Source organism: Ceratotherium simum, chromosome 5, assembly GCF_057802395.1.
Source record: "Ceratotherium simum simum isolate JZ-2026a chromosome 5, ASM5780239v1, whole genome shotgun sequence".
In the NCBI taxonomy this organism is placed as follows: domain Eukaryota; kingdom Metazoa; phylum Chordata; class Mammalia; order Perissodactyla; family Rhinocerotidae; genus Ceratotherium; species Ceratotherium simum.
Window position 1 is genome coordinate 69400431 of NC_141904.1, and position 24168 is coordinate 69424598.

Consider the following 24168-nt stretch of genomic DNA (forward strand, 5'->3'; position numbering starts at 1 on the left):
TAATTTCTTCTAGTCTTTCTTCCAGCTCACTGATCCGTTCTTCTGTATCCTCTACTCTGCTTTTGAGTCCCTCTAATGAGTTTTTCATTTCCAGTATTGTATTCTTCATTTCTGATTGGTTCTTTTTATATCTTCCATTTCTTTGTTGACATTCTCACTGAGTTCATCTATTCTTCTCCCCAGATCAGTGAGCATCCTTAACACTCTTAGTTTGAACTCTCTGTCAGGTAGGTTGCTCATTTCTGTTTCACTTAGTTCCTTTTCTGGGGTTTTGTCCTGTTCCCTTACTTGGAATGTATTCTTTTGCCTCCTCATTTTGCCTCTTTCCCTGTGCTTGTGTCTACGTATTAGGTAGGTCAGCTACGTCTCCTACTCTTGGATAGGTGACCTTATGTAAGTGATGCCTTAGGAGGCTTCCAGTGTGCTTCCCTCAGTTCTCAATGTTCCAGGGGTGACCCCTATGTGGGCTACATGTGTCCTTCTATTGTGGCCTGTTAGCTCTCCCTATAGGCGCCCAGGGAGGCTGAGTTATGCTCCTGGCCAGCTGTTGTAATGCTCAGCTGCTTGTAGTTGTTGTGGGCCCTTCAGTCTCTTTATCAGGTGTGGGGAGCCCCAGCACAGTTGGCTGTAAGTTCTAATACCACATTTGTGTTGCAGTATTTCTTTTAAGTGAGTAGGCCCCCAGTGTGGCAGGTTGTTAGGCTCAGGGCCTTAGAATTGCTGTAAACCTCTAGCCTATTAGGTCTCTTGTCAGCTCTCTGAGGATTGCAGCTGGGTGGGGCTGGCCTCAGGCACAGGAGCACCCAATTGTTTCAGGCTTTGCAAGGTGGGGCAAACCTCCTATGTGGGTCTTTGAGAAGCACAAGTCTTCTGCAGCTGACAAGCCCTGCCGCCCAGAGGTCCACACACACAGTCAACACAGTCCTGCCCCGTGTGAGTGCCCCGACCTCCCCAAGCGGACCCAGTCTCTCCACGGCAGGAGCCCCACACACTCCGCCACCACCCCACACTCTCCACCCGCTCCTTGTGCACACCCTGCCCCGCTCAAGTCAGCTCAGTTGCCAGGCTGCAGAAAATCCAGTCACCAATCTATGCCTGAGGGCTTGTTGTTGGGTGGGGCCAGTCTCTAGGGTGGGCTGCCTGCCCTGGCTGAGCTGGATTAAATCGGTGCTCTAGCGGGTGGAGCAGACCCTGGGCTAGCAGGTCTCAGGGAAAACTCCAATGGCCTCTGTGTCAGCACGCTCACACCAGGCCACAACAATGGCCGCCGCCAATGTCCCAGTCCCTGGAGAGGTCTCACCCCTCACCGAGATGCACTCAGGGCCTATTAGGTGAGTCTCTTGTCACCAAAGCAGTGTGTACCTTTCTTTCTGGTGATTTTAGGATGCTTTCTGGAACGGGTGAGTTTGTGCGTGGGCCCTTTAAGAGCCAGTTTTAGTTTCTTTGTGAACCGGGTTTTCTGGGGGTGCTCCCCAATGCTTTAGTAGCAGGCAAAGTTAGATATTATGCCGCTGGTGTCGATTGTGCTGGGTCCACAAAATGCCCACAGCGGGGGCGCTCCCCGGCTCAGGGCCCCGCGCCTCCAGGGAGGGTGCGTACCTGTGAGCTGCTCCCGGCGGCCGTGACGCTGGCGGCTTGTGAAGGTGGCGTTTTTCCTCTCCGGAAGGGAGTCTCTGCCTCTTCTACCCCAGTTAGGATTGTCCGTTGTTGCAGGAGTTCCTCTTATCCAGTTTTCAGTTCTGTCTCAGGGGTAATTTTTCCACGAGTAGTTGTAAATTGGCTGTGTCCACGGGAGGAGGTGAGTTCAGAGTCTGCCTACGCCGCCATCTTGACTCCGCCTCCCAGATTACCATTTCTGATCCTGGAGGAACAGCAATTTCTCACAATTTTTTTGTGAATTAATATCCTGCAGAAGTATTACTCAAAGTATTGCTTCCATAAAGTTAAACGACAGAAAATAAGTCGAGATCCAAACATGTCTTACATCAGCAAGGGAAAAAAAAAGCTAAACATTCATCACTTTAGCAGAACCCTAAGGTGACTGAGTGGTCCAAGCCACAAGGCCCTGTCCCTGCAGGAGGGTGGCAAACTCGAATATCTAGGGGTCCAGGTAACATAAAGAGTCAAGCCTACTGGGCAGTTTCACAGCAAGCATATCAGAACTACCTATTTCCTTATTTAAAAAAACTTCTTTCTCTGGGTGGCCCCGTGGTGTAGCGGTTAAGTTCGCACGTTCCGCTTTGGCGGCCCAGGGTCTGCAGGTTCGGATCCCGGGCCCTCACCGATGCACCACTTGTCAAGCCATGCTGTGGCGGCATCCCATATAAAATAGAGGAAGATGGGCATGGGTGTTAGCTCAGGGCCAATCTTCCTCAGCAAAAAGAGGAGGATTGGCAAAGGATGTTAGCTCAGGGCTAATCTTCCTCGCCAAAAAAAAAAAAAAACTTTCTCCCATTTTCTTAAATCACCATGTCTTCTGTTTTCCCACTTTTGATTAAGAGATTTCTTTATCTTAGGAAATATTGCACAATTGCAATAATAAATTGCAATTGACACTTGCCCACAATGGTGGAAAGACAAGAAGGAGGGGCGAAGACTGTAGCAAAGTAGAGACACATACTCCATCTAAACGGAGGTGCAGCCACTCAGAGCCAGCAGTTAATGCCCAGGAGTGTGGGCCCAGTGTTGCCACACCTTTGGGTTTTTAAAGGGAACCTGAAATTGTGCATTTTCATCTGAAATCTCCCAGTTTTTACATATTTTCTGAAATTGTTAAATATACACACACAAACATTTGTGAGCCCAGGTTGTGATCACTTCCTAGAGGCATGGGCCCATAGGAGAATGTTCTGATGGAATTGCAAGGTACCAGTACACTGGAGAAACAACATTCATCATGAATCCAGGTAGACTCTGATAACCTGGGCTCCTCAAATACAGAGCAGAGCCTGCGCACCCTTTCCACGATGGGTTCAGATTCAAGGAGGAAGGGACTGGGGGTCTGATTTGTGCCACAAAGTATTAAGGCCTTGAGAACAACTAGCTCATTCATTCATTCCCTTACTATTTATTAAGTGCCTGGTGTGTGCCAGGCACTATTCTAGAATCTGGGTGTGCATCAGGGAACAAAACAAACCAGTCCCTTCACTCACAGAGCTTAGGTTCCAGTGGCAGGGGGTGAAAAAGTAACTTGTGTCCTCACTTGTAAGAGTCACAGTAACTACCCCAGGGAGGTGGGTGAGAAGACAGTAAACATATAAAGAAATACATGTTCATGGTAATATATACTATGAAGAAAAATAAGGTAGAGTGTGGGGATGGAGAGTGGCAGAGGCTGAGGAGATGGTGGAATAGAGAGGGATCAAGTCTCTCCAGGGGAGGGGAATAGGACGATGCACTGAAATCTTATTGAGGCCCAGAAAATACAACAGTACCAGCCCAACTGGGGACCTAAATATCCCAAGCCCTTACTCTGTGCCAAGCACTGTGCTGGAAGCTTTACATATATCCACCAATTTCATCTGCACAGCCGTCCTAGAGGGCAGATGCCCTGATGATCCTCTTTAACAGATAGGCAATAGAGGCTCGGAGGGGCTGAGTCCTGGCCCGCTGTCACAGGGCTCCTATGTGACGCAGTTGGGTCCACCCAAGCAGCTTTGGTTCTGAGCTCCACTCAATTTTGCATTTGCTTTCTGGGCTGTGGAAGAGTTGATAAAGACCTGCTTCAGAACAGGATGAGGCAGCCAAGGAAACCTCTCCCATTATTTGACTACTTCAGCCCCATCTTGCAGCTCTCACCCAGCCCTGTCGGCATCAACACACAGACACAGAAGAAAAATGTAGAAAATGCATTTTGGTGTCTAAAGGGAACGTAGTGTCAGAAAGCCAAGATACAAATGAAGAATACAAGGATCTAGCTATTTCCATTATATTCCATCTTGGACTTTATTTTCCCACAATTTATTCCATACCCATTAAAATCCTACTCTAGTTCCTTCTATTTGTGAGTGAATGAAGGAATGTGAACTTATCAAGAACTAAGCTTTAAAAATAATTGATGACGGGATATAAAAAAATTCAAAGCATATGGCTTTTTGAGTAGGGTTCTAATCCCGGTTACCTCACTCCTATTTTCTGGTTTCCATACCTTTTTGTATGCCCATCACTCAGCGTAGAACCTGGCTCCTAATAGGTGCTCAGTAAGCATTACACTGAACCCTTGAACTTGTAGCCCTATTTATTTGTTCGTCAGTGCACTTGCACGAATGTTTTCAAAATTCTTAGAGATCCTCAGACCAAAGTCATTCTCTGAGCACAAGAAGGTGTTATTTATAACACTCAGCCTGTGGAAGGGTGTTGCAATCAAAAGAACTTTCCTACAGAGCAAAGAGCAGAATGAACTTTTTATTCACTTTGTGCAAAAAGCCAAAATTAACATCTTTTTGCATTCGGTGTAGAATATTTAATTCAGCCCTGGGTTGGGAGTTTTTAGGATTTTTAAAAATCATTTGTTGAACTAAGGGCTTCACTGCTCCTGTGAAGTCCATCATTTCCTGGTATTAGATACAGCTTTTCATTTAATTAATTTTAATACAGTAATTTATTTTTATATTTTCCTCTAATCTTGTCAACCCAATGTGGATTTTGCTTTTAATAAAGTACAGGGTAAGCTACTTAAAGTGGACTAATTGGGCAAAGCCTGACTTGTCCAACTGATCAGAACGGACATTTGGAAGAAGGTGGGGCTGTGGGGGAGGACAGACAGGAAGAAGAGAAGAAAACCCGCGCTCGGGATCCACCGGGAAGAAGCAACAAAGTGAACAGAGCTTGCCGAGCCCATGGATGGTGTGGTTGGAACCTGCATAGCACTCCAAGGGAGAGCTCAGAAAATTGATTTCCTCAATGGCTTAAGCAGCAGCCCTAGTGATAATGAGAGAGAGAAAAAAAAAAATTATCCAGAATTTTTGAAAGTGAATTATAATTCATTATGCAGTCCTACTTACAATTTTTCCCACAGCTCTGTCCCTCTGCAAGACTGCTCACATGTGCAAGTATGTGCACACAGTTTTATCTGGGGTCTTGGCTCTGGGTCTTTATTCTCTGTCCTATAGGCAAACTACAAGCCTGTTTTTAAGGGATCTTGCCTTCCATTTCAGTTTAGCATCCTCTTGACTGTATAAACATAAGCCAAGCATGTGCTAGACACTGGGGTTTAAAGAATGAAATGCAGTTCTTGCCCTATAGGGGTTACACTCTATTGAAGCCAAAACTCTGAGGAAATTCTCTTACCCTGGTTAAGTGTGGCCCAGACTAGTTACTCTGGAAACCATAAAGGTTCGCCTTCAAATTGACACTATGCTCAATTACACTAGTGAGACGCAGGGGTCAAGAGCACCAATTCTGGAGCTGGCTGCTTGGGTTCGAATCCTGACTCCACCAGTGACTAGTTATATGAGCTTGGGGTCACAGTTTTCCCACCTATAAAATGGGGATGCAATAGCATCAACCTCGTAGGGTCCTTAGAGGATGAAACAAGTTTGAATATAAAAGGTTTAGTGTGACTGGCACATGGTTAGCGCTAAGTAAGTGTTGGCTAATACTTATTATTTGTCAGACTCTTCTGGCTGCAAGTGACAGAAACCCAATTCAAATTGGCTTAAGCAATAGGGGTTCATTGACTCAATGAACTTAAAATCACAAAAATACAACCGGATGCCAGTGTAAAAATTATTTCTTCAGATTTCTCTCTCTCTCTCTGTCTCTCTCTGTCTCTCTCTGCCTCTCTCTCTCTCTCCGTCTCTCTCTCTCTCTCCTGCCTTTCTCTGTGTTGGCTTCTCCCTCAGGTAAGTTCTCTCCTGTGCCCCCTCACTCGAAAAAATAATCTTAGGCTTCCAGCATTAACTCCAATGGAAAAGAGAGGTTCTCCTTTCCTATAGTCCTGGGAGACAAAACTCCCAGGACCATGTTTCATTGGACAGCCTTCAGTCACATGCCCATCCGTGAATTATGACGACTATGGTACTCAGACCACACCTGCATCACACGTCACTGTCATCCACATAAGTGAAGAGGTAAAGGCTCCTTGGGCTGAGAGTAGGGAGGTGGTGATTCCCTAAATAGGAGTCTGTTGCCAAATGAAGAGGGACAGGATGCTGGGCTGGCAAACCAGAACTATCTACTGCACATGCTAAAATCAGGTTCCTGCATGTGCCCAGTGTCTCACTCCAGTGGTTTCTAGTGTGATAAGCAGTAGTGAGGGACATTCACCCAGGGGCAAGCCCTGGTTTTTCCTAGTGCCTATTATCGTGGAATATGTGTTTGACTTGTTTAAATGACTTTTATTAAAAGACACATATATTTCTCTAAAACCTAAGTGCTCACACTATATCTACCCCATGCCCCCTTTCTATTCTTCTAAAGCAGTTCAGCTTAAAAGCCAATGCATTGACCACTGGTAGCTGCTGCTTAGGGGTATGGCCACCTCTTTTCTCCTGCCACTCTCTCTGGGACCCTCCTCACCCTAATTTCCCTCAGCCCCTAATTTCCCTCTACCCCTCTGGTGAGGGTCTTCCTTGTTATCCTTCCTCACCTGCTCAGAGGTATTGCTACCACCTCCTACCCTGCTGCTTCAGATATGTAATTCAACACTGATTTTAACAAATAGAATTTCCTCCCAGGGAAGCCCTCCTGTTTCTTCTGCACATGCATTGTGTTGCTCGCTAAAATCTTAACAGTTAGAGAAGAGTCACATAGGTTAAGGGGAGACAGAAAGGTGATGAGAACACGGCATTGAAGGCCAGGCATAGAGGTGTCAGAGAGGAGAGTGCCAGACCTGGGACAACCCCATGAAGAGAAAATGGAGCAGCGTGGGGAACATGCCTGAGGGTCGTGTGGAAGCTAAGCCATTGAGGGCCATTTAGGTGAGCACCTCTGACAGCCCCATCAGCTAATCTTCTAACTTGAAGGAGAGGGGACTTTCCACTGCAATGTCAGCCTGCGTGCTGCCCTTGGATGATTCAGCAAAAGGCCCTGAGACTTCACAAAGTCCCCCAAATTACCCTGTGACAGACCACACATTTTCAGTGGTCGAAGACGCTCATAACTTTGTACTACCTCTAAGACAGAGAGTAACAGGAGACTTGTAATGGTGAAACCCACACCTAAAACCTGAGTATGTATTGTCATCAAATTGAAGATATGTTCTGCTTTTAATATTTCAGTTGATTTGAGCCCTTTTCTCTGAATTCATAATCCCTGAATATTTATTGATATCGGTCAAGCTTCCTGTGTTCATCATGTGCCATACATAGCTCCGATATGAGCCTTTCTGCCCATAATGCAACTCCAAGAAGGGTATAGACAAGAATAGAATGCTGTCACCATCCATCGTTTCATGGCTTTGACTCTGCATAGAAAAATGGACGCTCCCTCACTGCCTGCTGTTGAAACATAGATTAAACAGCAATGGGTTGAGATCCTCTAGATGTTGGTTCGGATAAAATGAAGCAAAGGTAAATACATTTATAACCGGTAAGGGAAATGTCAAGTAAAGAAAAGATTTACCTGTCAATGTAATAGAAACCCTATGAAATGGGAGAGTAACTGAGCTCAAGACTTGCAACACTCCATGGGTTTGAGCCACATGTTTAAATGCTAGGTCCTGACTAAGTTAGATAAATCATGATGGCTACAGTCGACTAAAAATAGTAATATCATAGTTTATCCTCTTGTTTAGCATTCTTCTGGTTGCTCAATTGGCAGTACACCTATTAGGGAGGCTTTGACCTGCAGTTGGAAAGAATTCTGCATTGGATTCTGCCATTAACATATAATTCGTGTAATGCCTTCCAGATGGTACACTAATTATGTGGTATTTCTTCATATAATAAATGTGTGTCTGATGTATGCCAGGCAGTGTTCTAGGTCCTGGGTATTCAGAGGTGAATAAGAATGAGTGGGGTTCAGACAAGGAATATATGACACATAAGAAAATATTAGGTAAGTGACAGGAACTATGAAAACAGAGTGAGTGATGGCAAGTAACTGGTGACTCTTTCAAATTGTGTTGTTAAGAAAGACTCCTTTGAGGTCTTTGAGGTCTGAATGAGCCACTGTGTGACAATGAAGAAAGAATATTCCAGACAAAGGAACAGTTAGTGCGAAGAGAATAGTTAAAGAGCAATGACCTTTCATTCATTCATGTCCATTCTAGAAACACTTTTTGAGTCTTACTATGTGCCAGGCCCTGTTTTAGGCACTAGAATTCAACAGTGAACCAAAGAAAGATCTCTACTTCACAGCAACTACTTTCTAGAGTTGGAATTGGACAATAAGCAATATGTACAATAAATGAGTTATATTTCATATTAGAGATTGAGAACTGTTATAAAAAATAGTGCATGGTAGGGGGAGATTGAGACAGTAAATGACAAGGAGTGGTGAGAGGGCCAGGGGCAGATTACAACATTAACAGGGTAGTGAAGGTAGACCTCATTGAGAAGAAGTTTTGAACAAATGATGAAGGGATAGCCAAGCAGTTATCTAAGGAAACTGAAAAGCAGGTAGGAACAGCCATTGCAAAAAACCCTCTGGCAGGGGCAGGCCTAGCATGTTTCAGGAGGCCAGTGTGGCTGGAGCAGAGTAACACGGAGAAGGTCAGAAAGTTAACAGAGAATCAGATTAGGTAGGGCCTTGTGGCCAAAGTAAGAATTTTAATGTTGCTTGGGGTGAAATGTGGAGCCATTGCAAATTTTAAGCACAGGAGTGACATGATCTGACTTATGATTTTAAGGGACCATTCTGGCTGCTGAACTGAAAAGAGACTCTAAGGAGGCAAGTGTAGAAGCAGAAAGAACTGTTGGGAGGCTGCTGCATTAATCCAGGTAAGAGATGATGGTGGCTTGGACCAGAATTGTAGGGGTGGTGGGACATGGCTGATTCTGGATGCGTTTTGCGGGTAGAGCCAGCAGGACTTTCTTTTGGGTTGGATACGGGATTCTTGAGAATGAAAAGTCAAGGATTACTGGCTGAGGGAGTAGAAGAACGGAGTTGCCATAGGTTAAGAAGCCTGAGGGAAGAACAGCTTTGGCATGGAAGGGTGGGATGGCCTTGGAGTGCAGTTTTGGTCGTGTTGGTGTTGAGATGTTATTAGGCATTCCAAGCGGAGATGTTAAATAGGCTGTTGGACACAAGACTCTAAAGTTCAGGAGAGGAGTCTGGTATTTCATGCCTTAGGAGTAGGTGATATGGAAATATAAACAGGGCCAAGGGATAAGTTCTGGGGCACCCCAGCATTAAGAGGTTGGAGAGAAGGAGAGAAACCAAAAAGGAGTCTGAGAAAGAGCGATCAGTGGAGTCAAAGGAAAATCAAGATGGTTTGGTGGCCCAGAGGCCAAATGGAGAAATGTGGGAGAGGAGGCATTGATCAGCCGCAGCAAATGCTGCGGTGAAGTAGCAGGAGGCCTACAGAGTGACCAAGGGATTAACAGCATGTCTTTGAGCAATTTGGCTGGCGTGGTAAAAAAGGAAACCAGATCACAGTTAGTTGAAAGGAGAATGAGAGAGAGCAAATACAGACAAGTCTTGAAGGAGATTTGCTGGGAGGGGGAGCAAAGTAGTGGGCAGGGCAGGTGTGGTCAAGAGAAGGGTTTTTCGTGTTTTTTAACGTGAGAGAAATAACAGCATGTGTTTGTGTATGGATGAGACTGATCCAGTAGAGAGGGAAAATTGAAGACATAGCAGAGAGACGGAAGTGTTGCTGGAGCAATGTCCTTGAGTAGGCAAGAGGGCTTGGAACTGGTGTGTTGGTGAAGGGATGGCTTTAGATAGGGACAGGAAGATATAACTGTGATAACAGCCAAGAATGCAGAGGCTGCTGGATGAGTGCACGGGTTAATCGGGTCTGTTAGTTTCTCCTCTTGTTGCTTCCATTTTTCTTAGGAGGAAGGAAGCAAGCAGAGCGAGGAGGGATGGGGAGGGAGTGTTGCGGGTTAGAGGAGAGGGAAGGTGTGAAAGTGGCAAAGTGTGTGGGCAGTGAGGATCCCTGTGATTGCCTGCCAGCAGGAAGGGCCCACCTGAGGCTCCTGGTTTCCTGGAAGCCAGCGTGCCTGGAACACAGCCTTTAATGTTGGAGCGCAGCATGAGAAGTGGCAGGGAATAGCGGGGGGTTAGGTCAGGTCGGGTTTGGTAAACCTGGGCAAAGAGTTTAGATTTTAACCGAAATGAACCCTTAGGAAAATTATTTAAACTCTGCACCTCTGTATTCCACTACTGACAAAATAAAGTAAGACTGAATTACCTTTCACCTCTAAAATTCTTGACCCTGTGTGAAAGAGAGAACTAATTCTTAAGTGTTCATTAAACTAACAGCTCAAATCTCCTGATTCTTAAGCATTTGTGGAAAAGTAAAACTTCTTTTCCGTGCATTTTCTGTCTTTATTCTTTGCATAGCTTTCAGCTGTGCTCCAATATCTTGACCTTCAAATTGCCCTCTCTTTCTGGATCTTGTTTTATGGATTCAACTCTAAAACTTTTCACAGAGAAAGCAAATAGGGGTCAATGCTTCAGCAGGTATTTCTTGAGCAGAGATGGTGATCCTGGTCCTGTAAACTTATTTTCAGCATTTTTTGAATACTTTGCAAGAATATGAAGGTTATAAAATTTGATGGGAAGATCTGAAACCAGAAATAAACATTCCTCGGGCTTCTAGATTGATATCAAGGCAGGGATTTCTCATCTACGGGCATTTTTTTTCCTTCTCATTTCTTAATGTTTTCAGCTAAAGCCCCTTTTGTCCTCCTGTGAGGATGCTGATCACAGCATCATTTATAGTAGAAAAATCATAAACCTTATATGTATCCAAAAATCTTGGAATCAAAAATTATCCATGTGAGGGAAAATACACACCCATTTAAAAATTCTCATTTTGAAGATTGTTTAATAACATGGGGGAATGTTCACGGGGTAAATGAAGAATATACTAGAATAAAATATTTACTATAAGCTCAATTTTTAAGTGAACGTGTTTTCTTATCTATAAACTGGGATATAATATAACATTTTTAAAATTTATTTTACTGAGGTCATATTGACTTATAACAGTGTGTACGTTTCAGGTGTACATTATTATATTTCAGTTTCTGTGTAGATTGCATCGTGTTCACTACCAATACTCTAGTTTTTATCCATCACCATACGTATGTGCCCCTTTGCCCCTTTCGCCCTTCCTCCACCCCCTTCCCTTCTGGTAACCACTAATCTGTTCTTCTTATCTATTGCTATTTGTTTGTTTATCTTCCACATATGCCTGAAATCATATGGTATTTGTCTTTCTCTGTCTGACTTATTTCGCTTAGCATAATACCCTCAAGGTCCATCCATGTTGTTGCAAATGGCATTATTTTGTCTTTTTTTATGGCTGAGTAGTATAACATAACATTTTTACAATGCGGTGATTCTCTCAATGTAGCATGAGTAAGGGTGTTTTGTTTTATTTCTCTATGAACTTTTTTTTATTTTTAAATTTTTCTATAATGAACATGTATTCTTTTTATGATGAAACTGAAATTAAACTTACTAAGACACAACAATTTTTCCTGTGTCTGGAGAGAATTGGTGATTGAAAAACATACTAGTATTTTTCTCTCCTACTAGAGATGCTCCCCATGCTCTACCCGTAGGTGGCATAAAGCAGACAAACTAAGGTTCAGCCACATTAGAGCATAAAGCTGGTTGAGCCCTTTGGGGGTGAAAAAATAATGCCCTAGATTTAAATGTATGTAAAAATAATATGCAGGAAAAGAAGAACAGATTGAGGCTTGGGGGCAAAATATAAAACTATATACCAGGCCTCAGATCTTGTAAAATTGTAAATGCCTCTCTCATTCCTTTCTGTCTATAATTTGTTAAACAATCATTTAACAAATACTAAAGGGTCTGTTACTTATTTAACAAACACTAACACAGCAATTACTGTGTGCCAGCACTGTTTCCAAGTGCTTTATATGTCACTCATTTCAATCCACATAGCATCTTTATGATGCAGATAGTATCTCTGTCTTATGGATGAGAAACTTAGACACAGGGAGGTTGCGTAGTTGGCGCAAGGTCCCACGGCTAGTAAGCGGCAAGCTGAGATTCAAACCCCACAGTTGGCCTCCAGAGTCCATGTTCCTACTCCAAAACTAACTTGCCGGGCACTGCACTAGACTCTTGGCTTTACTTGCTACTAAACAACAAGATATATTAAGTTCCTGTCCTTGGGGAACATACAGTCTTGTGGGAAGACAGTTGTCAATCCAATAATCACACAAAACAAATGCATAATTACAAAATCTAATAAATCTATAAAGGAAAATGTAGAAAACATGTGTGTGCGAGTGTGTGTAAAATGAGGCCCTTGCATCTTGGTAAATTACAGGATGCCTCTCTAGGCTCATTTCTCTTCCTCATCATGACCATTATGTACAATTGTGGTGTAACTCACTGAATACTGTACGAGAGAAGGGCAAAAAGGCAAATCTCACCACCCTCAATGCTTGTTACAGGCCAAAGCCAGGGATATGCTCCCTGTTTCAGTGGAGGGGCAATGTGGATCTGTCCATACATAGGCATAGGAACTAATTTCTCCCTTCAAAGAGTCAAGAAGAAAAGGCTTATTTGAGCAGAAGTGTCTTTCACTATTAGTTGCTTGGTAGTAAGCTGCCGATGTCTCCCTCTAGTATATGCCCTCATAAGTTCCTGTTGCCCACTTTGGGTGAGGAAAAGATGAAATCACAGCATTAGGAATAACTGTAGTTTGAATTTTTGATTAGTTTTCATTGGTACAGGTGGATGGATTTTGATGATGTAGTGCAAAGGAATTTTTTTTTTAACCTACTCTTATCTTTCAGCAAAGAAAGGAAAGATGTCTTTAATGGGGAGCCAGGAGGGGACAATGTGAACTGTACAATCTCAGTTTTGTTTTGTTTTTTAAGTTTCTGTTTGTATTTGATTTCTTTTTGGTCTGGAGACACCAATGTGTGAAATTTTTCATTATGAAATCTCCTTTGAGGTATCAGATTCAACTTAAGTTTCTGGAATGAAGTTCACATGGCTTTACAGAAATCCCACGTCTTGAGTACAGTGTCTTCTCAGCTAGAGGGACACCAAGTTGACATCTCAGATCTGGGCAGAATTTAATCCCAATACAACAGAGCATCAAAACCGGGAATACCATGCTGAGCAGATCCCGCCTAGTGAAGAACCATGAGCTGCTTCAGGCAATACCGTTTGCTTGGCTGAACATCTCGGAATGGCAGCCGAGTTGTTCCTGAAGCTCACAAGACTGTGTGTGCTCCCGTGCCCGTGGGAGTAGTGCTCATCCCAGCCTCACTACTCTGTTATGTGTGTAAACGTGTTCTCTCCTCATAACAGCAGGGAAACTTCATAGAGCAACTACCCCTTCTCAACAAGCGCTCTTAAATGCCACCCTAATCTCCCCCTGCGGGCCTCTTACAATGAGCCCTGATCTCTCAGTCACAGTTGACTGAACAACTGGACTGTAAGGAGTGGAAATTTGTACCACATTTGCCTCCCATCAGATTCTTTTCCTAGGAATTTTGATCTGGGAAGAAGGGCAAGTTCATTTGTCCATGAGAAAGTAACTATTATCTGTGAAATTGGGAGTTTTCGGGGACCATCTTCTGTCTGCATTGTATAGCAGATAAAGCTGATCTGATAGAAGGAAGAAATTGAAATAGACCGAGGGAGCCAATCAGCCATGAGAGCGGGAGAGGTTGCTCCACGGGTTCCAGGCTGCCTTTGGGATCCTGGGTCTAGCGCTTCCCGAAGCCCAATAGATTTCGTGCCCAGGAATCCACCGGACATCTCTGTATCATCATCATTCATGTCCTTCTTTGCTTTTCATTTGTTTGGTTGATTTTGCCTAAACTAAGCTTAATTGCTGTTACTTGGAACCGAAGAGTCTTAACTAATGTGGTGGCTTTAACAGTTCAAGGAGAATACTTACCATACTCGTATACTCACCAACCTCCTTTAGAATTAGCTGCATCAAGTATCATGCCCACGTGCCTAGTTATAGACGTGCACATGGATCACTTGTTCTCCTACTAAAGTAACAAAGACATTAAGCTGGAAAAAGAAGTTTTAGTTTGAGAAAAAGTAGCAGGCATTTCCTAGAAATAGCTCTGACCCAAACCCAGCCAGAGCAGATTCAACCGGAGGGATATAAACAGAAATCACACCCAGACTGCTATAATTAAACTAAACTAGATTTTAGAGGAAATTCTTCTTTGTGAAAAGCAAAGAATCTCTAGAGTGGTTCAGTCATCCTCAGCACTTAGGAAAACAATTCGCAGGATGAAATCTTTTTCAAAACAAATCGATCGATGTAAAAATAAAACTTAAGAAATCCTTTTTATGAATGCTGAAATAATCCTCATGCAGAGGTCAGGGGGGTTCAACAGCGTTAGATGTTTCCTGTATCCTGCAGTCTCCACCCAACACGTCTTAAATAATCAAGTTCAGGCCAGCTTTTTTCATTATGTTTTTGTCTTAATACTCGCGCATGTTCATCGTCCCTTTATCCATATTTTATCTCCCTAATTTTTGCCTGATTATACTATTCATATCTAGGGACGTGAGTCCCTAATAACGTTAAGGGGAGTAATGTAGAGGAAATGGGCTTTATTAGTTTGGATTTGTTTTATTAGCATTCTACAGTTTGATTAGAATGAGCAAGTCGAGAGAGTGTTATTTGCCAAGCAGAGTAAAAACAACATAAAATGAAATAAACTGAACCTCAATGTATTATTGATAGAACACGAAGACATTTTCCACAGCATTATTGTAAGTACAAAGGTCCTTGTGTGAGACAATAAAGGAGAACAAAGACACTTTTTTTTTCCCCAGACTGTTTTTAGTTTCTTTGCAGATACCTTTAGTTAAGTGAAGGGCGTACTTTTTCTTCAAAAGGAATTTAGAGAGGAAGATACCAAAATATACCAGACAACTATATTGAAATATTTACCATTTGTTGATTTGGGACATAGAGTGAATGACAGATTTTAGCATAATATTTGCAGAGGGAAAAAGAATTTTCCATGAGCATCTAGAATGTTGTTTTGCTTAGGTTTATGCAGAAAATGTATCTGAGAAAAATGAAAATTAATCTTGGAGAGGGGAAGAATTCCTTTGGGAATACAATGTCAACTGATCTTTTCAAGTGATTAGCAGGGAAGAAATAAGATTGTTGATGGATTTTTTTCTTTAATCTAACTTTTGAAAAAATGAGTCAAGCTCTTTTGTAGAATGGCTAAATGATAAAATGGGTGTGGTCTCAGATAAGTCACTAAAATATATATGCTCTTGTGTGCCTGTTTGCATATGTTTCTCTTCTACCCTCATTTTCTCCCTCACCCCTCCATGATTTGATAAATTCAGTAACTGGTTATAGATTTGGAGATGTTCCCTGTAAAAGCCATTTTGAGTAAAGGCATATGATTAGCTAAAATCGTTGGCAGGCCAAAGAACAATAACTGAAGAAACTAATTGGAAGTTTTCACTTTTTCTTTTTCTTTCTTCCTTCCTTTTTCTTTAATTTAAATTTAGAGTTTGAGAGTTCTAGCATATGGAACAAGGAACCTATTCATTGTTTGAATGGAAAATGTGAAAACAGAGATAGTCAACCAATACAGAAGCTATTCTACTTGCTTAGTAAGAGAAGTTTTCCCAAACAAGAAAACTATCGTAAGAATGGAGGAAAGTGCCTTAAAAGTATGTTTATTTGATAGAAGGAGTTCAGATAATATGAGGCCCAGAAATAAGCATTCTAAGGAGACAGGACTAGGCTCTGTTCGCATGAAAATGTACTTCTTTGTTCATAATGCGTTAGCGTCTTGTAGAATAATGGAAGACCATCCATTTGTGATCAAACAACCTTGGGTTTGAATGCTGGCTCTGCCACTCGATAACTAGACGATCATGGACAGATGGGTCTCAGTTTCCTCATCTGCATAATGGATATTGAAATATTATCTGTGAATGAAAAATGGAATTCCCCTAGCACCTTGCCTGGCACATAAATACCCTCTGAAAGGCAGTTGACGTGATTTCTAAAGTTTGTATCACAAGAGCCTCTTCATCTATGCCTGTCTGCAGCTTTTGTCAGTGTGTCATTCTCAAATGTCCTGGCTTCCTTCTTGTGGAGAATGTAGAATTGGATTTTACATTTCAGACAATCTCAGAGAGTCAGATCCTCTTTTGTCACCTCCTAGTCTCAATTTACCTGTCACATCCTCCTCCCTTTACTCCACAGACTATATGTCCAAAACTACTTGAGTTCAGTTTGGAAATATCTGTAAATTGTTGGTCTAGCCTAATCTCCCAGTGCAAGAACGATTTCTATAGGTTAACTCTTCCTGATACACCTGTCAGATGGGGATAGGCAAAAAGCTTTCATTTTTAATGTTAAAAATCCTAGTTTGAATGGTTTTTTAAATTTCTAAAATAGTAATGATTTATTTGCAAAATATTTCAAATATTCAGAACAGTATGCTCATATACATAGTACTATCTTTTATCAAGTCATAGTTTGCCATATTTATTTCAGATTTTGAGGAAATAAAACTTTACAGATTTATTTGCAGCCTAAGCCCAGCATCCTCCAGAGTAACCACTATTCTGAATTTTACGTTTATCATGCCCACGCAGATTTATACCATTACCACATATATAAGTGTACATAAACTTAACAGATGGTTTTCACCTTTTGTAGTAGTATTTTACTTCATACAATACTATACAAATTGCTATTTTTGTTTAACATTTTTCAGATTTATCTATATTAATATATGTAACGTCATTCACTTTCACCCCGTATAATAATCTATTGTATGAATATAGTGAAATTTATTGACCCGTTCTTCGGTTAATGGGTATTTATTCCAGTTTTTCACTGTACTAATAATGATATGAACATCGTTGTACCTGTCTCCTTGTGCACATACACAGAGTTTCTCTCATATATATTCCTAGAAGTGAAATTGCTGGGATGAAGGGAGAACAGAATGCACACCTTCAACTTGACAATATATTGCAAAGTTGCTCTCCAGAATGGCTCTGACAATTTACACTCCCACCAGCGATGTACGGAAATCTGTAATCCTCCTCATCTGTCCTAATACCTGATATTATCAGACTTCTTAATTTTTGGAAAATCTGGTAAGCATGAAATGGACTTTTAATTTGTATTATCCTGATTATCAGCGAAGTCAGCCCTCTTTACTATGCTTATTGGCCATTCACATTTTCTCTCCTGAGAACTGTGTCTTCCTATTCGTGCCCTTTTTCCATTGATTTTTCCTTTTTCCTTGTTGACTTTAGGAGTTCTTCGTATATTCTGGAACATAATCATTTGTTATATGTGTTGCAGATATCTTTTCTGGCCTGTCTGTATTTGAACACTGTTTATGGAATCTTTTACTTTTAAACTGGGTTTTCATGTTTTATTCTTTAAAATTCTACTCTGAGGTCATAAAATTTATCCTTTTCATATGTAAGTATTTGATCCGATTGGAATTTGTCTGTCATTATTTTGCTTGTGGGTAACCATTTGTCCCAGGATGGGTTGGGTAGTCCATCTTTCCCCTCACGTCAATAAAGATGCCCTCTATTTAGTTCCATTAGTTTATGCTGTGGCTCTGTACTAAAACCATGTTTACTAAAGCCATGTTATTATAGCTTTATAATCATTCTACATACCCTGTATGTGATGCTCCTCCCCACCTCACCATTAATATCATCTTCAAAATTACTTAGATATCCACGTCGCTTTCTTCATCCAAATGAATTATAGGTTCATATTGTTAAATTCTATAAACAGTTTGTGGGATTTTGCTTGAATTACAACAATTGCATAATTTAGGAAGAACTGACAATTTTATGTCATTGAGACTCTCAATCCATATTCTTGAATAGCTCTCCTTTTGTTCAGGTCTTTTTTTAAGGTCCTTTATGATTGTATTAGTTGAGATTAGTTACACTGTATAAAGCAGAAAACCTAAAATAACAGAAGTTTAAACAAGAGAGTTTATTTCTCTCACATAAATGTGGTCTGGAGGCAGGTACTTCAGGGCTAGTGTGGAGCTCCACTGTCACAGGGACCCAAGCTTCTTCTCACTTTCTGCTCCACAACCCCAGCACATGGCTTTGTCTTTGGAGTTACCTAATCACCATCAGGAGCTACTGGAGCTCAAGCTGTCTCATCTACATTCAATCAGAAAGAAGAGAAGGCAAAATGGGCTTAGTCTGTCTATCACCGCTTTAAGGAGCCTTTCCAGAAGGTGTACCCAATAACTTACCCTACATCTTACTAACCAGAACATAGTCTCATGCCCTACTTAAATACTAGGGAGACTGGAAAGTGTGGTCTTCTAACTAGACCCATTACTGCCCCCTATAATATAGAGGGCTTTGTTATTAAGTAAAATAAATACAAACAGATATTAATAGTCACCTCACATAGTTACACAGAATTTTCTGTATTATTTTTGCAACTTTTTCTGTCTGCAATTATGTCAAAATGTAAGTTTAAAACTAAACAAAAAAAAAACTTTAAAAAAAGAATGTTCTCTGTCTGACTTATTTCACTTAGCATAAGTCAGAGAGAGAAAGAAAAACAGTGCATGATCTCACTTGGAATCAAAAAAGTAGAATTCATAGAAACAGAGACTAGATTGGTGGTTACCAGGAGCCGGGGGGTTTAGGAAATGGGGAGATGTTGGTCAAAGGGTACAAACTTCCAGTTATACGATGAATAAGTTCTGGGGATCTAATGCACAGCATGGTGAATCTAGTTAACAATACTGTGTTGTATACTTGATATTTGCTAAGAGAGTAGATGTTAAATCTTCTCACCACAAAAAAAAAAAAAAGAACTATATGAGGTGATGGATGTGTTAACTAACCTTAATGTGGAGATCATTTCACAATACATACACGTATCAAATCATCATATTATACAGCTTAAAATCATACAATGTTATTTGTCAATTATGTCTCAGTAAAGCTGGAAAAATAGAATGTTTCCTTGACTAACTCAAAATATGATTTAACAAGAGATGAACTGAAGTACATATACTTTTGTATCATCACGCAAGTTTAGAGGTGGTATCAGTGCAGTGGTTGAGAGCACGTGCTCTGGATTCAGACTGCCAGGGTTTGCATCCTTTCTAGCTGTGTCCTTGTACTTAACCTCTCTAAGCTCTCATTTCCCCCTCCGGTAAAATGGAGTAAACAATGATACTCACCTCAAGGTTAGGAGGTTCTAATGAGATAAAGTCCACTGCCTTGAGCTTGTTAAGCGGTCATAAGTAACAGCTGCCATTATTATGCTCACAATATGTAAACTAGAAGGAAGGACAGACAGGGGAAATGATTTGACCAATGCCACATGGTTCTGGAATCCAGCTTCCCTGTGGCCTTTCTAATATTATGCTTCAAGGATCATGAAATTTGTTGCATTTTAAGTAAAAATAAAGATGAAAATATTGATCACAAGTAGCCATTATTATTATTGCATTTTTAAATGCTAAGGATAAACTTCTTTTTTTCGTTATTGCTAAATTGCCACCTTGATTACTATTTGCTCACGGTTGAGATATGGTCAGAAGAGTTTATTTATTATGTTTGCCTATAGTTTTCTTTAAATTCAAATTTTCAATAATCTAGTACCATCATTCCTCAAACTGTTCTATGTTTAAGTGTTTTGTTATATATTAATAAACTTTAAACACATGAGTTTGGTTTTTTCCACGTGCACTGATTCTTTCTGCAAGTTGGCTTGAATTTTAAATACTCTTTTATTTTACAATACCCCTTGCCAAAAAGGATAGCATGGTTCATAAGCCATTTATTTTTAAAAAACTGTTTGGCTGTATTGCAGAGGAACAAATCTTTATTTTCATCCGGAGTGTGATTTATCTCCCAAATACAATTGCATTGGTTGCTCTCCTATCATAAAATAAAGTAGAACTCTACTGCCTAAGGGTTCACTTTGTGTTTGTTGATATTTTGTTTTGCATTTGGTCAAGGTAGGCCACAATTAGTGATACAAGAGGTGAAAAGCGGCAATATTGAGCCAACTGAGCTAATGAGTGAAAACCATACTTCGAGCCTCTCCAGCACTTCCCCACTATCTCTTTCCTACTTATAGATGTCAAGACAGCTGCAGTCAACAGGTGCAGTAACTCATCTCTCAGGAATTTACGTTTATTGAGAGCAAATACGTGCCAGCCACTGATGTAACTGTTTGATATGCCCCTGTGAGCAAGGCTGATGCAGGAAAACACCCTCCAGTCCAGTTTCATACATATTTGACACAGTCCCTCTTGATTAAGCGACGAGAGCTCGGAAGATAATCCACAGCGAGTGGAAACTCATCACCTGTTTTTGTCCCACAGTTTGGGTAAACAGTCATATTACCTTAAAGAGATCATCGTTTTTGAAAGGAATTGATTTAATATATTCTAAGATAAAAGGGAACATGCAGATCCTTTTTTCCTTCCCTATTTGAATTTTATCTTTTTTTTCCTTCCACTTTTATTGAGATGTAATTGACATACAATGCTGTATAAGTTTAAAGTGTAGAGCACAATGACTTGACATATGTGTATATTACTAAATGACTACCACAATAAGTTTAATTAACATCCATCACCTTATATAGTTACAAAAAAATTCTTTTTCCTTGTAATGAGAACTTGTAGGATTTACTCTCTTAGCAACTTGTAAATATACCATACAGCAGTGTTAACTCAGTCATCATGTGGTATATTACATCTCCAGCACTTATTTATCTTAGAACTGGAAGTTTGTACCTTTTGACTACCTTCACTCAATTTCCCCACTCCTTACCCCTTACCCCTGCCTCTGTCAATCACAAATTGGATCTCTTTTTCTGTTAGTTAGGGTTTTTTTAGAGTTCACACATAAGTGAGATCGTGTAGTATTTGTCTTGCTCTGTCTGACTTATTTCACTTAACATAATGCCCTCGAGGTCGATCCATGTTGTCACAAACGGCAAGATTTCCTTCTTTTTTATGGCTGAGTAGTATTCCAATAAAGAAGGATCCATTCTTTATGGATGGATCCTTCTTTCTCCATTCATCTGTCGATGGACACTTAGGTTGTTTCCATGTCTTGCCTATTGTGAATAATGCTGCAACGAACATACGGGTGCAGATATCTCTTCAAAATAGTGATTTCATTACCTTTGGATATATACCCAGAAGTGAGATTGCTGGATCATATGGTAGTTTTATTTTTAATTTCTTGAGGAACCTCCATACTGTGTTCCATAGGGGGCCGTACCAGTTTACCTTCCCACCAACAGTGCACAAGGGTTCCCTTTCTCCACATCCTCACCAGCATTTGATATCTCTTGTTCTTTTGATGATAGCCCTTTTAACAGGTGTGAAATGATATCTCATTGTGGTTTTGATTTGCATTTCCCTGATCAGTAGTGATGTTGAGCACCTTTTCATATACCTGTTGGCAATTTGAACATCTTCGGAAAAATGTCTACTCAGGTCCTTTGCTCATTTTTTAACTGGTTTCTTTGTATTTTTGCTATTGAGTTGTGTGAGTTCTTTGTATACAGTATTTTGCATATTAACTATTAGATATATGATTTGCAAATATTTTTTCCCATTTTGTAGGTTGCCTTTTCATTTTGTTGATTGTTTCCTTTGTTGTGCGGAAGTTTTTTAGCTTGATATAGTACCATTTGTTTATTTTTTATTTTGTTGCTTGTGTTTTAGGTGTCCTGTCCAAAAAATCATTGCCAAGAGCCGTGTCAAGAATCTTTTTTCCTATGTTTTCTTCTAGGAGTTTTATGGTTTCAGGTCTTACATCTAAGTCTTTAATCCATTTCGAGTTAATTTTTGTGAGTGGTGTAAGGAGTAGTCTAGTTTCATTCTTTTCCCCATTGAGCATACTTGACTCCCTTGTCAAATATTAGTTGACCATATATGAATTTATCTTTATCCTGAAGTTTCATATATTCATTCATCCATTCAATCATATATTTAACAAAATTATTTCATTTCCTGTTATGTGCCAAATATAGTGGTACATGCTGTTGACACAACAGTGCACAAAACAGATATGGCATGGACCTATACTCATGGAATTTATAATCTTGTTCTTAAAAGGGTTGCAAGTCTGTACAGCAAGAGACCATCTAAAGCTATGCTGTCCAATGTGGACACATGTGACTATTTAAATAAAAACTAATTAAAATTGAATTTAAAAATTAAAATTTTAGTTCTCTAATGTACTAGCATTTTAAGTACTCCAGAGCCCTATGTGGCTGGAGGCTACCATATCGGACAACACAAATGTAAAATATTTCCACCATCATGAAGGCTCTATTGGAAAGTGCTGTTCGAGAGTTTGAGATGCAGAATTAGCGAAGCGGATGGGTGAGAAAGGTCAGTCCAGAAAGCTGCTTGAACAACGTGCAAAAATCAAGAGTAGAGGAAAATACTGAGAAGCTTGTCCTGAAGTAAAAGATAAAGGCTTGAGTGAAAACTAAAGGGAGCAACTAATGTCTCCCCCAGTCGTTGGATGAGAGACGTTCAGTGCTATTCTGCGGCAGACGAGGGAGCTCCAGGAAATTTCCAAAAAGGAAGGATTTGGCCGGGAACATCTCCAACAGAGAAAAGTTCAATAATTGTGTGAAATCACTTGATGCTGACTTGGCCAAATTTCTGTGGTAATTTTGATCCTCACAAAATGTCAGTTATTTCACACACACACAAAAATATTTGTAATGCATAATTTCAGCTACTCTGAACAATTTGCCAGCATTTCCCGTATTTTACCTTTGAATTTTATAAAATTTCAAGATATTTTGCGGTTCCATCCAAAAGAAATTTTAGGTTATTTTTTTTCTGTTTCTTTTTAAAAACCATAAGCTCTCATGAACTTGTAGTCTGCCATTCATCTCTCAAAACTGAGATGCCGCATCCTACAGCTCTCCTATCAAACAAATATTTGGCCCAAATGTAATTACATATTAATAAAAATAAGAATGGCCCATTTGTGTTCAAATTTAATAATAGTTAGACTGGTATATACATTATTGGGAGAAAGTAGATGATTGGAAAGTAAAGTAAACTTTAAAATGAATTGCAGAGAGAGTCAAAATAAAAGTCCTAAAATCACAATTAATCTCCCAAACTTCAGTAATATGAGTTTTCATTTTGATAACAACAAATAATAAATGTGAATGTATTCCGAAAAAAATCTCCAATATTGTCATTCTTTTAAAATGCTTTATATACAGGAACACAAAATCCCTGAACACTTATAGCTATGGTTCCTCAATAGAAACTTTAACAAACATGTTTTTGCCCTGAGAGACCTAAAATTAGGGCATTCTATCGAATTAAAAATCAGCTGTATCTTTTTTCCATCAAAAGTGCCCAATTCAAAAAAGACAAAAACAAAATGAGCAAACCTATCACTCTTCCGTCTGGGCCATGCCAAATCAATACCAGCAGGTGTGAGATTTAAAAAGTAAACTTAAAGTTTCACTTAATGTTTCTTGCCTCATTCACTAGACTAGATGAACTTCTCATAGCAAGAATTCAGTCAGGATACTATTTGGAAATGAGGACTTCAAAATGGTAAATGGAGGGGGCCGGCCTGGTGGCGTAGCAGTTAAGTTCATGTCTCTGCTTTGGTGGCCTGGGGTTCGCAGGTTCGAATCCCAGGCTTGGACCTACACACCACTCATCAAGCCATGTGTGGCAGCATCCCACATACAAAATAGAGGAAGATGGGCAGAGATGTTAGCTCAGAGCTAATCTTCTTCAGCAAAAAGAGGAGGATTGGCAACAGATGTTAGCTCAGAGCCAATTTTCCTCATCAACAAAAAAAAAAATTGTAATTGGAGGCAAACGATACAGAAATAGGCCAAAACTCAGTCATTTTTACTACTTCTATTGAAAATAAAGTAATGGATTTAGTTTACACTAACAAGGCAATTTGAACGAATAAAAACATATGAATATATGTATTCATAGTTATGTATAGAAATATTTATATATTGATAGTCCTGAATGAAAAAAATAAACTCATGAGAAGCATTTGTTGAAATTCCAA

General features: G+C 40.3%; 1 long non-coding RNA gene across 1 annotated transcript in view; it reads left to right on the plus strand.

Moving 5' to 3' along the window:
* Positions 1-1187: 1187 nt before the first annotated feature.
* Positions 1188-24168, plus strand: part of LOC147917069 (uncharacterized) — a 68377-nt gene continuing 45396 nt past the window's right edge. The window contains exons 1-2 of the long non-coding RNA XR_015552365.1: positions 1188-1331; positions 8792-8882. This is a non-coding gene — a long non-coding RNA (uncharacterized LOC147917069). The remainder of the gene's footprint in view (positions 1332-8791; positions 8883-24168) is intronic.